Consider the following 16,037-nt stretch of genomic DNA (forward strand, 5'->3'; position numbering starts at 1 on the left):
GGCAGTAGGCTGAGTAACAGCATTCCTTGATCACCAGTTCTACCCCTGTTCTAACAGCCACCCTGTAACGTAAATTTGTTTGGGGCCATTGTGGACAGCTTACATATTCCAATACTCTCCTGGCCTCCACCACTCTTCCTGATCATGACTGCCCCTCGAGTTCATCGATTAACTCTTACACTCAAACCTGTACCTGGGGGATGGTTCAACATCCGCAAATCAATCAACGTGATACACTACATTAACAAAATGATGAATAAAAACCACATGATCATCTCAATAGATGCAGGGAAAGCATTTGACAAGATCCAACAGCCACTTATAATAAAAACTCTTAACAAAATGGAGACGGAAGGAAATTACCTCAACATAATAAAGGACATATATGACAAAACCACAGCCAACATCATACTCAATGGGGAAAAACTGAACGCCATCCCTCTGAGAACAGGAACAAGACAAAGATGCCCACTATCACCACTCTTATTCAACATAGTACTGGGGGTTTTGGATAGAGCAATTAGGCAAGAGAAAGGAATAAAAGGAATCCAAATAGGGAGTGAAGAAGTGAAACACTGTTTGCAGACGATACAATCTAATAATAGAAAACCCTAAAGAATCCATCAGAAAACTGTTAGAAATAATTAACAATTACAGTAAAGTTGCAGAGTACAAAATCAACTTATAAAAATCAGTTGCATATCTATACTCTAACAACAAACTTACAGAAAGAGAATTCAAGAATACCATTCCATTTACAATTGCAACAAAAAGAACAAAATATCTAGGAATAAATTTAACCAAGAAGGTGAAGGACTTATACAATGAAAACTATAATACACTATTGAAAGAAATAGCTGATGACATAAAGAAATGGAAAGAGATTCCATGTACGTGAGTCAGAAGAAAAAACATAGTTAAAATGGCCATACTACCCAGAACAATCTACAGAGTCAATGAAACCTCAATCAGAATCCCAACAACATTCTTCACAGGAATAGAACAAAGAATCCTAAAATTCATATGGGGCAACCAAAGACTCTGAATTGCTAAAGCAATCCTGAGGAAAAAGAACAAAGCTGGAGGCATCACAATCCCTGACTTCAAAATGTACTTCAAAGCCATAGTAATGAAAACAGCATGGCACTGGTACAAAAACAGGCACACAATGGAACAGAACTGAAAGCCCAGAAATAAAACTGCACATCTACGGACAGCTAATCTTCGACAAAGATGCCAAGAACATACAATGGAGAAAACATAAGTCTCTTCAATAAATGGTGTTGAGAAATCTGGACAACCACTTGCAAAAGAATGAAAGTACAGCATTATCTCACACCATAAACAAAAATAAACTCAAAATGGATCAAAGACTTGAAGATAAGTCCTGAAACCATAAAACTTCTGGAAGATAATACAGGTAGTACACTCTCGGACATCAAACTTAAAAGGATCTTTTAGAATACCATGTCTTTTCAGACAAGGGAAACAAAAGAAAAAATAAACAGACTAAATAAATCAGACTAAAGAGCTTCTGCAAAGCAAAAGAAACTGGGAACAAAACAAAAAGACAACCCACCAACTGGGAGAAGATATTTGCAAATCAGATATCTGACAAGGGGTTAATCTCCATAATACATAAGGAACTCACACAACTGAACAACAAAAAAACAAACAGCCGGATCAAAAAATGGGCAGAGGATATGAATGGACATTTGACCAGAGAAGATATACAGATGGCCAATAAGCACACGAAAAGATGTTCAACATCACTAATCATCAGGGAAATGCAAATAAAAACTACACTAAGATGCCACCTAACACCCGTTAAAATGGCTATAATCACTAAGACTAAAAGCAACAAATGTTGGAGACGGTATGGAGAAAAGGGAACCCTCATAAACTGCTGGTGGGAATGCAAACTGGTGCAGCCACTATGGAAAACAGTGTGGAGAGTATAAAAAAACTAAAAATAGAAATACCATATGACTCAGCTATCCCACTACTGGGTATCTAGCCAAACAACTTGAAATCAACAATCCAAAGTAATATATGTACCCCTAGGTTCACTGCAGCACTATTCACAATAGCCAAGATGTGGAAACAATCCAAGTGCCCATCAACCAATGGCTGGATAAAGAAGATGTGGTGTATATATAGATAATGGAATACTACTCAGCCATAAAAAAGACAAAATCATCCCATTTGCAACAACATGTGTGGACATGGAGGGTACTATGCTAAGCGAAATAAGCCAGACTGAGAAAGACAAACACCATATGATCTCACTCACATGTGGAATATAAACACACGGACAAAGAAAACAGTTCAGTGGTTACTAGGGGAAGGGGGTTGGGGGAGGGCACAGGGGGTGAAGCGGAGCACTTATATGTCGACAGACAAGAAAAAATGTACAACTGAAATTTCACGACATAAACTATTATGAACTCAAAAAAATTTAATTGAGAAAAAAAAACCTGTACCTGTGGCCTATAAAGCTGAGTTCAACCTTCCCAACTGGCCTGTCATTCTGTGTCTTGAGCTCAGTTCATACAATAACCAAACAAAGAAGCAAAACAAAACAAAACTCTATAAAGATTTCCGAACCTAGGACTACTCATCTTACAACAGCTCTTATTTTTTAGCAATTGCCTCAAGAAGGAAATACATCACCCCCAAGGAGCATCCAGAATACCCCTTCTCCTTTTTCCCTCCACCACTGCTAGTTAGCCTAACGTTTCTATACCTGCTTCATGTGAGAGTGTTACCCACCATCCTCTATCCACTTTGGGTCCCTAAGATACCTGAGTCTCTTGAGCATTGCTTCAGAATGCCTCTCTTGCTTCTAGTAAAGCTTTCACATTCCTGTTTCTACACAAGGGGGAATAGAGGGTTTCTTGCCACTTTTGGACTACAATGGAGGAATGTATTTTGGCTAGATTTCTAGGAGTCAGAACATAATTCCCCACAGGAAGATGTTAACAGTCCAGAAGAAGGATATGCCCATACCATTAACGGCACTATAGAACCCATCTGTAATTCATATTATATTGCCGTAAATAACTAATTCACAAACTCATTCCTAAGTGGTGGATCGACTGTCTAGAAAGTAGCTATGAAATGTCAGGAAGACTTTACAGCAGACAAATTACCCTAATGTCAAGACTTCAGGGAAAAATGACAGTTTATCTTCAGCAAAGTGAACGTCACTACAACCCTAAAGGTACCTGCTAAGGTGAACAGCTCTGAAAACTGCTCACAACCAAGAGTGTTATCAAGAATGAATACATTGACTGGAATGACTATTAACCATATCTCAATTCTGCATAGAACCATATAGGTAGCATCAATCTTAAATAAAAATGAAAATCTTTAAAAACACATACAGGAACGCTCTGCCCATTTTGGAATGACACGGAAGTCCAGTGACATATCCTTAAAATCAAGAAAAGAAACAAGACATGAAGTCCATATTCCAAAGGAATACTCAAAAGATTAAAACTTTAGAACTTTACTCATTTGATGAATCTAGCCTCTTTCCTTTAATAAAACAGTTCTCAAACTTTTTAGTAAACAAGGACTCCCTTGTATTCTCAAAAGTTGAGGCCTTCTAAGAGTTTTTGTTAAGGTGAGGTATAATTATCAATATTCACTATATTAGAAATTAAATGAGAAAATTTTAAGTATCTATTAATTCATTTTAAAATTTCAATAATGTATTTAAAAGGACAACATATTTTATGAAAAATTACTTTCCTAAACAAAAAAAACCTTAGTGATAAAAATGATAGTGTTTTACAGCTTTGCAAATTTATGTCTAGCTTAACAAAAGACAGCTGAATTCTCATATCTGCTTCTACATCCAATCTATTGTGATACGTTGCTCTGATTAAACTATACAAAAAAGAACAGCCCCACACAAATATGTCATGAGAAAGAAGGAAGTATATGTTAATGTTAATAGCCTTTTCAGATAATTGAGATGTACTTCTTTGATACTACACTAAAACTTGACAACTAAGAGTTTAAGGGCTAGTTGTAATATGGAACCTAATATCACATAAACCCTTTGTATTCTTTTACTTGCTTTTTGTAAGTCTTTTACCCATAATTTTGTAATAATGTTCACTTTGAAAATACTGGTTCATTGAGTTATGTAGATATCCCAAATCTTGACATAATTAATTAGTTTCACAGCAAAAACTAACATTCATTGATATCACCACCCATCCTATCAGAAAAATATTTAAGTATTGAGAAGATGGCAAAAGCAGAGCAAGTGATACAAGTTTTCAAAAATTTTAATTTTTCCTTGAACGCTCAATTTTTACCATCAGCAACAAATATTGTCAGTTGTTTTCCCTGAAGTGACAGGCTCACTTTTGTTCATTTTCAAGAAAATGACTGCCAAATATCTAAGTCTAAATAATCATAGTTTGGTAGTCATTCTTTCAAGTAAAAGTGATGTTTCATGCAAAAACTAGTTCAGCTCACAACTCAAAAAAGCACATCAAGGGTTTTCTTTGACAGAACCAACATACTCTGGATATGCAGCAGAAGGGCTTTCTGCATACTTCCTATCTCATCACACAGAATATTAAAACAAAATGTGCTCAAGGATCAAGATTTAATAAAATTAATCATCTTTACTGCTTCATCAAGGACATTCTTCAGTGAAACTGGCTCTGGGGGTTTTGTTTTTTGGGGTTCTTTTTTTACTGTAAAAGCATAGCAGTGAAGAACACAATGATTACTAGTACAGTCTGATGCCACTGCAATTTGGTATCTACTAAGATGCCCACAGTTGTAACCACCATTTCTTTTGTACCAGCAGGGCAAATGTCAAAGTTGAGGAAAAGAGAAAAGTTAGTATTTCATGAAAACAGTTTTAATCTCATGGATCCCCTGAAAGTGTCTCAGTGACCCCCACGGATCTGTATACCACAATTCGGGGACAGCTGTATTAAGGAAAACACTGAAAGCTATGATAAATTGCCATCCCTATATCTCCCCAACATAAGAAACATACTAAACATCTGTACAAATTCTTTCATTTCAACTCAAAATTGGTCCAATTTGTTCTGAAACTGAATTAATAATATAAGTAACAATAGCAATTAACATTTAATGAGCTCTTACACGTATTATCTCATCTAATCCCCATAATTACTCTACTAGTTCTCTGATATATTCATGTTACAGATGAGGAAACTAGAGGTGGAGAAAGGGAAAGTCACTTGTCCAAGGTCACAATAACAATTACTAGTATTTACAGATTCAGACATTACTTTTTGCATACCTCACCTCTTAAGTCTTTACAACAACTTTTTTATTATCCTTTTTTACCCTTAACTATTCTTTATACTTTTATTACCCATTTTACAGGTGAAAACTTTGAATCAAAAAAGTAAAGCACCCTGCCCAAGGTTACCCAAGTGTTGGATCATCTATATACAAATCCAAGTCTGTCTTACTCCAAGGAGCATACTACATACTCCACCTCTCCATACCACATCAATGTGTTCTTTGTATATAAATAGACTGATGGTTACAAGAGCCTTACATAGTTTTAAAGACAACTAAGTAAGACCTCCTTGTGGAAAGATTTTTACTAATTTGATTATCTCTGTCTTCAAATAGAACAAAAGCTACTTCCTTTTAAAATAGTCTATGATCTAGGTAGATAGCTCATCAATTCACATTATTAAGGATTTATCTGCATATGACAACAAATGAATGTAGCTAAAATTACTCTTTAAAAAAACACTCAACACACCCAGGTGATATTATCCGCATATTATAGATGAAGAAAGTGAAATCCGGAGAAGTAACTAACTTCCCCCAAAGATATGCCGTTCATAAATGGCTCAGTCAAAATCAGTTTGGATTGACCCTGAAGCCTAAACTCTTAAATCACGCTGTCTGCATATATTTTAGGTCTCAGGCAATGACCTAGGAATTGCTCACAAGGTCTGGATACAAAGCTTGCTGATATCATATCCACTCCATCCAAGGCAATCAAGATATGAATGATCTTATATCTCAAAGACCAAGAGGTAAAAAAGAAGCTGGTGTATGCGGAAAATAAAGAGCTATGTTTTCAGGTGCTGTAAGTAAAGCATTTATAGGTAATGTTGAAGAAAGAAGTAAAATTCACCTAAGAGGAATCAGACAGCACACATCTCCGTGGCTGAGATAAGCTTGCCTCTGTTTAAAAACAAAACAAAAAAAGCCTAGAGGAAAATGTCATCACAGCTACACAGGCTATCTACAGATTACACAATAGCTTTCAAATGCCAGGATCCCAAGAATGCTGTAAACCTTAGTAAATGGCAGCAGAAATCATTTTCCTAAAACTTTCCTGTACTCTGATCAATCAGTAAAATTTTTATTTTGACTTAGGATCTGTAAAAGGTGTCATGCTGCTTAATATTAAACCTAAGGGAGACAGGAAAGAAAGCAAAGTTTATCCAGCTCAATTCACCCTTATAACTTGTAACTCAACTTGCAGGAAGTATAAACATCTTGAGATTGGACAGAGGAGTGTGACTTTAATTTCAAACAAATTGCTTTCTCAAGGAGTCCCCACATACATTTGACGTTTGACAGGAAGGTGACAAAATGGAAGGCTGTGGTATACCACCTAAAAGGGCAGGCAGTATAGGTGAGAGAGGAGCAATTATACTTGTCACAGAATACCACATTCTGGATTCCCTCTGTAGCAAATGAGAAAAAAAAATTTTGAGCAAACTTTACCTCCTCCCATCAATGATTCCTAGCGTGACAAAAAGAATCACACTCTAGTAATGTAAAAGCAGCTGACAGATATATAGAGGAAAAAAGTCAAGATTGAGGTCATGTTCCTTGACATGCATCATTTACACTAAGGATTCCCCCACTTATCTGAATTAATTTCATGTACCTCATTTCATTCAGATAATTGAAGTTTCCTTTTAGAGTTGTAAAGTGTTTACCTCAACATAATTAGTAAACTGTCCACTTAAAAATACCACTACAAAAATCAGCACCCCCCTCCTCTCTACACATACACATATACTCCACTATCACTAAAAAGTATAGATGTTGGCCTTCATGGGAAATTTAGTTCAAAAGTCCTCTTTAAAAAATTAGCACAAGAAATTCTACAAGAAAAGTTATGGTCTTTACCTTTTTAATACAGTGTTTGCAGTACTTGCTAAAGATATGGTAATTTGGGTATTCAATACATGACTATTGTTCTGAAACCAAATTAAAGGTTTAGACTACTAAGGAGTTTGATGACTTGCCTCAATACAATAACTGGGATTGTGTGCAGAACAAAATCAAAGAGTCTCTCGTTTTTATGAGCAGGCATTTAAGGGCCTTTTAATGAGAATTTACTCTTTAGTATATAATTACTAATGAACAAAAATAGGGCCATTAAACTCACTTCTTTATAGTGCCATAACAACTTTTATGTGTAAGAAATATAAAATAATACATACATATTAATCAAACTCAAGAAAAATGGAAATGCAAAATACTTAACAATATATGGTGAAAATTATATACCTTTTCTTCTTTTTTTAAAAGATTGGCACCTGAGCTAACATCTGTTGCCAATGTTTTTTGTTCTTCTTCTTCTCCCCAAAGCCCGTGGGTTCACAGTTCTAATATTCTAGTGCAGGTCCTTCTAATTGTGCTATGTGGGACACCATCTCAACATGGCTTGAAAAGAGGTACTAGGTCCCCACCCAGGATCCGCACCAGCGAAACCGGGGCCATGGAAGTGGAGCACGCAAACTTAACCACTCGGTCTCCAGGCCAGCCTCACCTTTTCTTCTTAAATAAATGTCCTGCAGATGACTGATAAAGCTATTTTTTATGTGAGTATGCTTATAATTTACAATACACAGAGCCCCTAGTACTAATGATGAAAATTAAATGTCTGAATTTCTTGTATGATTTCTAAATTTCTATATGAACACTGGTTTCCCATACTGATAAAAGACTTAGTCGTGGGATGAATTTATACCTAATCAATATTTATTTATCACCTGCTATGTGTCAGGCACTGTACTGAGTGCTGAGGACACCACTAGGAACAGCAAAGACTCAGTCTCAACACCTGAGGTAGACATAGTCCAGAAGGAAAGACAGATAATAAACAAATGTGCTATGGCAACTAAGTATAAGAGATACCTGGTCAAATGAAAGCTCAAAACTAAGAGAAGACACAGGTAGAAAAAACAAACACTTGAAAAATAATTAGCTACCATTGAAACTGGATAAAAATCACCCACTCAGTGACTCAGATAAAAAGGGAGAGAACCCAATAGCAAAGTAGTCAGGAAAGGGATCTAAGCAATGACTGGATGAATCCAGGATGTCCTAGAGTCCCTGATGCATATGAAAAGCTGACCCTCAAAAAAAATTCAAATTGTAACAGCCAAAAAGCCCAGCTCTCAGCTGACCTGTCCTCCTATGGGACCAATTCAGTGAGCATGAGTCCAGGAAGCAGTATCACAGTATGTTGGCTCTGCAAGTACCACCCAGACTGAAGTAGGACCCCAACCATGCACCAGTTGAAAAAAACAGTCCCAGTTCCCTGAGGCAAGAGGAGACGACAAAGAGAGAGAGTTGGCCAAGCTGTCTTAAGTAGGCTTACAAGAAGGCTTCAGATCCACCGGGACCTGGAATACAAAAAGGAACCACTCAAGAAACATATCAACTCTATGGACTATTTAACAGTTACTAAAGAAAGGCCATGGAATTGCTCCTCTGATTATTTTTAAAAATAAATACTCAGGGGCCAGCCCTGTGGACAAGTGGTTAAGTTCATGTGCTCTGCCCAGGGTTTCCCGGCTTCGGATTTCAGGTGCAGACACGGCGCCGCTCATCCAGCCATGCTGAGGCAGCATCCCACATAGCACAACCAGAAGGACCCACAACTAGAATATACAACTATGTACTGGGAGGCTTTAGGGAGAAGAAGAAGGAGAAAGGAAAAGAAGATTGGCAACAGATGTTAGCTCAGGTACCAATCTTCAAAAAAATAAAAATAAATAACTCAAAAAAACCCACAAAATTGTCATCTGTTTAAATGACTTAAGTATAACCTTCAAGTATGGGGGAAAAGAACTAGATATTCTTACTAATTCTTATTGATGATTCTATACCCCAATTCCATATAAACCTATACTGAAATATTCCAGATGTCTCACACACTTCATTAAGATATTTATGCTCTATATTTCAAAACTGATGAGTAAAGGGTTTTTAAAAACGCGAATCTCATAGTCAAACTGAGTACGTGCCAGGGATACAGTGAGACACCATACCTCTGTAAGCAAGAGATGCTCAACGCACCAGAATAATTCCAGATCCCACCTCCTGAAGGGGGTGGGGGTCTTAATGTATTTTCAGTCTTAAAAATCAATTCAAGAACTAAGTGGAAGGGACAGAACTGGCAGTGGGTAGGCCAGGTAGACTGGGACTGACACAAGAACCAGCAATGATAGATGTGAAATGCGTTGCTCCCCATAAATTAAAGACCATCCTAGTCTTCTGTACAATTGTTTTCAGTAACAGTGTCAGTAGAAATAAAATGCGTGTAGTCCAAAGATGTTGTTCCTGGGAAAGCTATTATTTATATAACTCTACATATTCAAATGCGAATCACTCTATGCAGCTGGCCCTGCATTTGCCCAAACATTACTTTCCAAGGCTATTCAAAGGATGGAATGGTGGTACTTTCCAAAAGAAATGCTTGAAAATTTTCCTCAGTTAATTTTTTTTTAAATAAACAAAACACACTATTCTGATCTATTAACTAAAGAGGAGATAAGCTTAAGAAGAAAAAAAAACACAGTGGTCCTTTTGTTTTGTCAATATCACCAACACCAAGCAAGACATATCAAATACAGCCTAAAACAGTTTAAAATATTTCAGGTCAGCCTGCCAAAGTAGTCTGACCTCCAAAAGTCATGTTCCTTACAAAGGTCTATAGGCTGAAAAATATATCTTTATAAAGTAAAACCCAAGACTTTAAAATGTGGCCTCTGGTAACAATTAGAGGGTCACTCAATTCATGGTTGTCTAACTTTGCTCCAGTGGAAAATTCCTATTATTTTAGCTCGGTTGAGGTATTCTATCAAAAATTTAAATAATGAGGTCCTTTCTCAATGTCACAGTGAATAAAATAATGTTAACAAAATCCTCAATGTTATGTTCCTTCCTTCAGTTTTTGTAAAATACTTGACACTTGCTAACTTTTTCAATATTGGAGTTCACCCTAACAAAGTATCTGATTCGACACAAAAACGGAAATGAGTTATTTCAAGTTTACAATATCATGATTCATGACTTCCAGGCACTCTGCTACCTTCTTAAGTTTGATTAAGGCCAACAAGACCACAAGCATTTACAGAGTACCCACTATACTTAACACTAGACATACATAGATGAATAAGACACGGTCCATCTTTCATGAAGCCCCCATCAGGGAAAGTGCAGACAAGCCAAGAAGTATTTGCCAAATGCCTACACTAAACACTGGGGTGTGAGAAATGCAAAGAATTCACTCCACCCCAGCAAGGACTTCAGGACTTCTGCATTCTGAGGACCACTGAGAAAAGTGATGAAGATGCTGTAATTCGATTACTACATAGGTATAGGACCTGCCTTTCTAATTAACGTCAAGGTCACCATAACTCTAAGACTCTTTAAATGCCAATATCCTGGGGCTGACACAGACTATCTGAATCAAGAATATGAACAAACATTCATGAAGTGAAAATAATTACTAAATTCAAAAAAACTGGAGTACTGTTTCAACTGATAGAATGTAAACATTTCCTAACTATAAATAATTTGTATCATTTGTATCTAATGGACCCAAATCACAAACTAAGGCATATACTCAAAACAGAAAAAAAAAATGAAAATTTAGTGATTACTTGGCTTTTTTTAAGATACCAAAATCAGAACAAATTTTGGTGCAGGAATATCCATTGGGGAGGTCTGAATTATCTACTTAAGTGTTTAGTTAATTAAGTCAACTAGATCTAGTCAGCTCCCGTTAACCCTCTTCAACAAACTCTGATTATCTCTGTAAAATGACAGGGTTGGATTAAACTTCTAAAGTTCCTTACAAATAGAAAATTCTGTACTTCTGTGGTCCATAAGATTAAAATATCAACACGGTTTCAAAAGGAGAGTAAAAAAGCCATCTTAACTTCTCAAACTGGTACTGCTATAAACTTCAGTTTCCTACCTTATTTCAGTATCATGGTTCAGATTTTACCTATTCAGTTTTCAAGTTTGTCAAAGAAAGCTTCATGACTCAAAAGGTACTCCTCCAACCCTCAACACTAAAACTGTTCCATTAAATACGAGATCCTAAGAAAAATATGCAATAAAAGGGAGTGGGAGCTGAAGAGAATCTCTTCCACATCAGACCTGGAATGCACTAATTAAAACTCAACATTGCACGTGGTATGTGGCTTCCTAGATGAAACTTGTGCCATGCTTTAGCTTTAGGTTAAACAGGTTAATAGACTCCAACAAAATGGCTCTGTTGAACTCGACTGAACTTCTTTTCGGCAGCTCCTCTACCTGACTACTCTGCTGAGCTTTAAAATCAACCTTAGGAATAGCACCAAACCACCAAGGTGAGCCAGGGCACACGGGGGCTGCATTCTGAAACCCACCCCGTGTGGAAAATCACCGTCGACTCACCGTTTCCATTTCAAACTGTGATACAAGTGAAGGAAAAAATGTAAAGCCTTCTCTTAGAACCTCCCATCCCACTGCCTCAGGGGCTAACGTAAGAGTTATCTCAAAAGCAATCTAATGCAGTACAGTTCTCAGACTCTAAAAGTTGTATTTGCGAGAGAAAGAAAAAAACTCCCTTGGGACTAAAGGTTAAATAAATGTCGTATTGCGACTTCGCGGTAGGGGACATGGCTGGATTTACAGGACTTCAATTCGGAGAACCTACCCCCTCCGCTCCCCCCCAAAAGACTGCCGACATCCCCATCAAAACAAGATGCTGGATGCCGAGAGCAGGGATTGGGGCGGCAGAGTGAAGCGTGGAGCCTCTGCTGACAGCGGGGAGTGAGGGCTGGGGAGGTTAGAGGAGTGAAGGCGACAACGGGGCGGGGCGCAAAGGTTCCCTTCAGGAAGGCCAGGGGCGCCGTCGCGGGGAACTCGGCCTGGCAGCCTCGTGGTCGGCGAAGAGGCCCGTCAGCCTCCTCAGGTCAAGCCCGGAAACCCGGCCTCCCTTCTCCCCACGCCAGGGCGACGCGCCGCACCCCGCCCCTCGCGGCCGCGCGAAGCAGGTACGCACAACGCGCAGAACCCAAGAAAATGAAATCAGAACCGGCCCGCGCTCAGGAGGCCGGACCCGCAGCAACCGAGGCGCCCGCTCACAACGCGGGGCGGCCGGCGGCAGGGGCGCGCGGAAAGCGCAGCGCGTGCGCCCAGGAAGCGCGCCGCCAGGGCGGCCCTCGGCCCCGCCCCCCGGCTCCCCGCGCCGCCGCCGCCGCCGCCGCTGCCCCTCTGGGAACTCCGCGCCGCGCGGCCCCGCGAGGCGGGCGCCGGGGAGGGGAGGGGAGGGGCCGCGCTCCCCGCCTCCCCGCTGGCCTGCGCGGCTCCCCAACCCGGAGCCTACTCACCTCCTCCTCCTCCTCCTCCTCCTCCTCCTCGTCTCTCCCTCCTGGCCACCGGCGCGGCCCAGCCGGCGACGCGCTGACGCCGTGCCCCTCCCCCGCGGCCGCCGCCGCCGCCGCCGCCGCCGCCCCTCCCGGCCGGCGGCCTCAGGGCGCTTCAGGCGCAAGCCCCGCCCCTTCGGCCGGCCCCCGCGCTCAAAGCTCCGCCCCGGCGCGGTCCGCACGCTGCGGGCGCCGGGTCCGCAGGACCCCGACCCCCTGGGCTCACGGTCCCTCCTCACCTCCTTACTTGCCCGCTGCCCGAGGCGCTCTCTTCGCTTCGCACCTCCCTGCTCGCCCTTTCCCCTCTCTTGTCAGCGCTCTGTCCGTCTCTTCAATTTTTTTGTACTCTTTCCCCAACCCCCCAGTCTTGTTCTGAGCTCGCTTTGGCGCCTTCTCTTTTCTTCTGTAAGGTCTTCTCTGCTCCCTAGGTCGGCCTCGGCTTCCTCCTGCAGCGTTCTTGCTGGTGCGTCCTTCTCCCTGGCCTGCGGGAGGCTAAGCGCCGGCCGTACGGGGCTCCTTCCCTGCCGCCTCTCCCTGCTGGGCAGCTCGCGCCTCCGGCCCCTGCATCGCCAGCGCGTCCTTATTTCTCTCCCTCTGGCCCCCTCTCGGAACCCTCTTGGCAGGCTCACACGCTGTCCCTTACCTACACTTTGCGTGTCCTTTCGGTTCTGACTACTCCACACACTTGATGCAGTTTGAATATTCGACAATTGAACGTTCGCGGTCCCACTTAACCTGAAAAGAGTCCCATTGAGTAGTTAACAGTCACAAAGCAAACTTGCTTAGTTGCCATGTATACTTTCTCTGCGATAATGTATTAATTGACTCTTAAATATCAAGGAATGGAATTTTGGGGCTTACAATTCACAGATTTTGGATGTTTATTCCCTGCAACCTAACCTCACTTTAGCATTTATATTTATAGAATGCATAGTCAACAGAAAGAGCACCAGGAACTTTTGGATCTCTTGTTTTCTTACCTGCAAAATAAGGAATTTGTCCCTTCCACGTTTAAATTTCTGTGATTCTGAATTGAAGGATTTTGTATTTGGAAGGAGTTTGTGGGTTAAATGAGTCAGGAGAAGGCAAAACCTGCAAATGTAACTGGAAGTCTGGTAACTTCATTTTTAAAACTGCAGCTTGGAAGAGTTAGGCTGTGATGTGGAAATAAGAAACATCCAAAATAAAGGAAACTGATAAGGCCTTTGGAGTTAGATCCACAAGTTGCTTTAAATTATGTGAGTAAACATTATTATTATTACATTGAATATTTGACCCTATCTTCCATTCTAAACAAAATCCAGGCTCTATGTGGACCTTCAAAGTTTAAAACCACCATCGAATTGAACAACAGCACTACAAGCATTTGAAAGCCTAATAAAACACCTGTCCATCCACTTTAACACAAATTGGGAAACAGAAAAGTGTAAATGCCAAAAGCCGAAAGCAAGAGTTCCTAACTACACATGAAACTAAGAAATCCTATCTCACAGAACAAGTATAGGAAAAACTCCAAAGGCTATGGCTGCCATTTCCTTGCTTTGGAAATACAATCGTGTAATTTTATAGTTGACTTAGCTAGTTCTTAATATCATCTGGAGCCTAATCTTTTCATTTTACAGATGACGAACTGAAGCCCAGAGAGGGTAAGTTGCTTGCTCAAAATTTCTTAAATTAATTGGAAACAAATTCAGGATTCAAACTCAAGTCTCCTGTCTCACATACCTGCCAGCATCTAGCTTATAGTTACCAGTTACATAAAGCTATTCACATCTGATGTCTTTGACTTTGCAGTTTTGCCTAGATGGTGTGAGTCATCACTCAGAAAGTGAACTTGGCATTAACTAGGAAGGTATTGCTGTCAAAGATGATTTTGTCCCACTAGTTTCAAGGATTCCTGTTGCACAAGCTCCATCTCACCCAGTCAGGGTTCATTTTCATAATCAAGGCAATTCTGGCCAGGTCTCTGGAGCCATGTCCCAACCAAACATATTCATCCTAGGAGATGCCAAGAGCTGTGCATGATTGTAACAATTATGAATTTCCTATTATCAAGAAAATTACAACATTACAGGGGAGGTAAAATCTGAAACATAAAAGAATAAACAATTCACCATTAATAACCAAGGATTCAATTGTAAAATCCAAATCTTAAACTGGAAAATATCCATGCAAATTAAGGGAAGTCTTCTTAAAAGGACAAAAACGAAAATGTAAAATTTAGATTGGTTTATAGGAAAAGGGTAAAGGAAATTACTTGAAAAAAGGCGCTGAGAAGAAAATGAGCAAGCGAAGAATGGGGCAAAGTTAGGAGGTCAGATGAATTAAAGCAGGAGGTTCAGGGGCCGGCCCCGTGGCACAGCGGTTAAGTGCACACGTTCTGCTTCAGGGGCCCAGGGTTCACCGGTTCGGATCCCTGGTGCTGACATGGCACCGCTTGGCAAGCCATGCTGTGGTGGGCATCCCACATATAAAGTAGAGGAAGATGGGCACGGAGGTTAGCTCAGCTCCAGTCTTCCTCAGCAAAAAGAGGAGGATTGGCAGCAGATGTTAGCTCAGGGCTAATCTTCCTCAAAAAAAAAAAAAAAAGACAGGAGGTTCATTTTAGAAACAATAGAAAACCAAGCTGAAATGATAGGGTAGAACTGTTGATAGAGGGCCTGAATTCGAGCCTGAGAAATTTGACTTGATCTAATAGATCATTCTGGGCGGATTTGGCAGGGGGAGAGGGGTGAAGACAAGACAGGAGACTATAACCTTGTCGGGTTCTGAAGTAGCAAGTGGGATTTAAAAAGAAGTACTAGACATAAATGCCACTGAGGAAAAGACTTAGAGGGTTCCGTGAGTATATAGAGGGTTCAAAGAAGAGCAAGAAGTCCAAGATGATGTTAGGATTGTGGCTAGAGTTGATAATGGTACACATAGACCTTGACACCTTAGAGTTGGAAGATGGTCAGCACTCAAAAGGTACAATTACTGGAGAAAGGAGCAAGAAATTTTTGCAGGGTAACCCTCCTATTCATCATGTCCCCAATCAAGAAAACTTTAGTTTGCTACTCAAATTGAATTAGAAGGTAAGAAAGCAAGCTTTCACCCTGTCATGGGCCCTGTGCTGGTGTTTTTATGGTCGACCTATTTTTATTTCCGTTTCAGCCCTACTAATGTAAAAATGCTCAGTGGTGCAGTATATAATGTTACAGTGGAAATAAATCAATAAGTGTTTGTTAAATACGTACCAAATGCTGCTCAGCACTCTGCTAGGCCTAGAGGGCTGGAAAAGTATAAAAAGGGCCTCTGCCTTTCAAAAACTTACAATCTGGTTGGAGAAAAAAGGTCAACACACCT

The 16,037-nt window shown here is 40.3% G+C and overlaps 1 protein-coding gene across 32 annotated transcripts in view; it reads right to left on the minus strand.

Annotated features, from left to right (window-relative positions):
- The window catches only part of GTDC1 (glycosyltransferase like domain containing 1), a 423,749-nt gene extending 410,367 nt beyond the window's left edge, over window positions 1-13,382 (minus strand). For 3 of the 32 annotated variants that reach the window (XR_011428191.1, XR_011428192.1, XM_070240809.1), the window contains exon 1: window positions 11,719-12,313. The gene's annotated coding sequence lies outside the window, so the exon portion shown is untranslated. The other 29 variants (XR_011428193.1, XM_070240834.1, XM_070240813.1 and 26 more) reach the window with 23 other exon arrangements.
- Between the last annotated feature and the right edge of the window lie 2,655 nt (window positions 13,383-16,037).

The sequence above is a fragment of the Equus caballus genome, chromosome 18, assembly GCF_041296265.1.
Source record: "Equus caballus isolate H_3958 breed thoroughbred chromosome 18, TB-T2T, whole genome shotgun sequence".
Classification (NCBI taxonomy): Eukaryota; Metazoa; Chordata; class Mammalia; order Perissodactyla; family Equidae; genus Equus; species Equus caballus.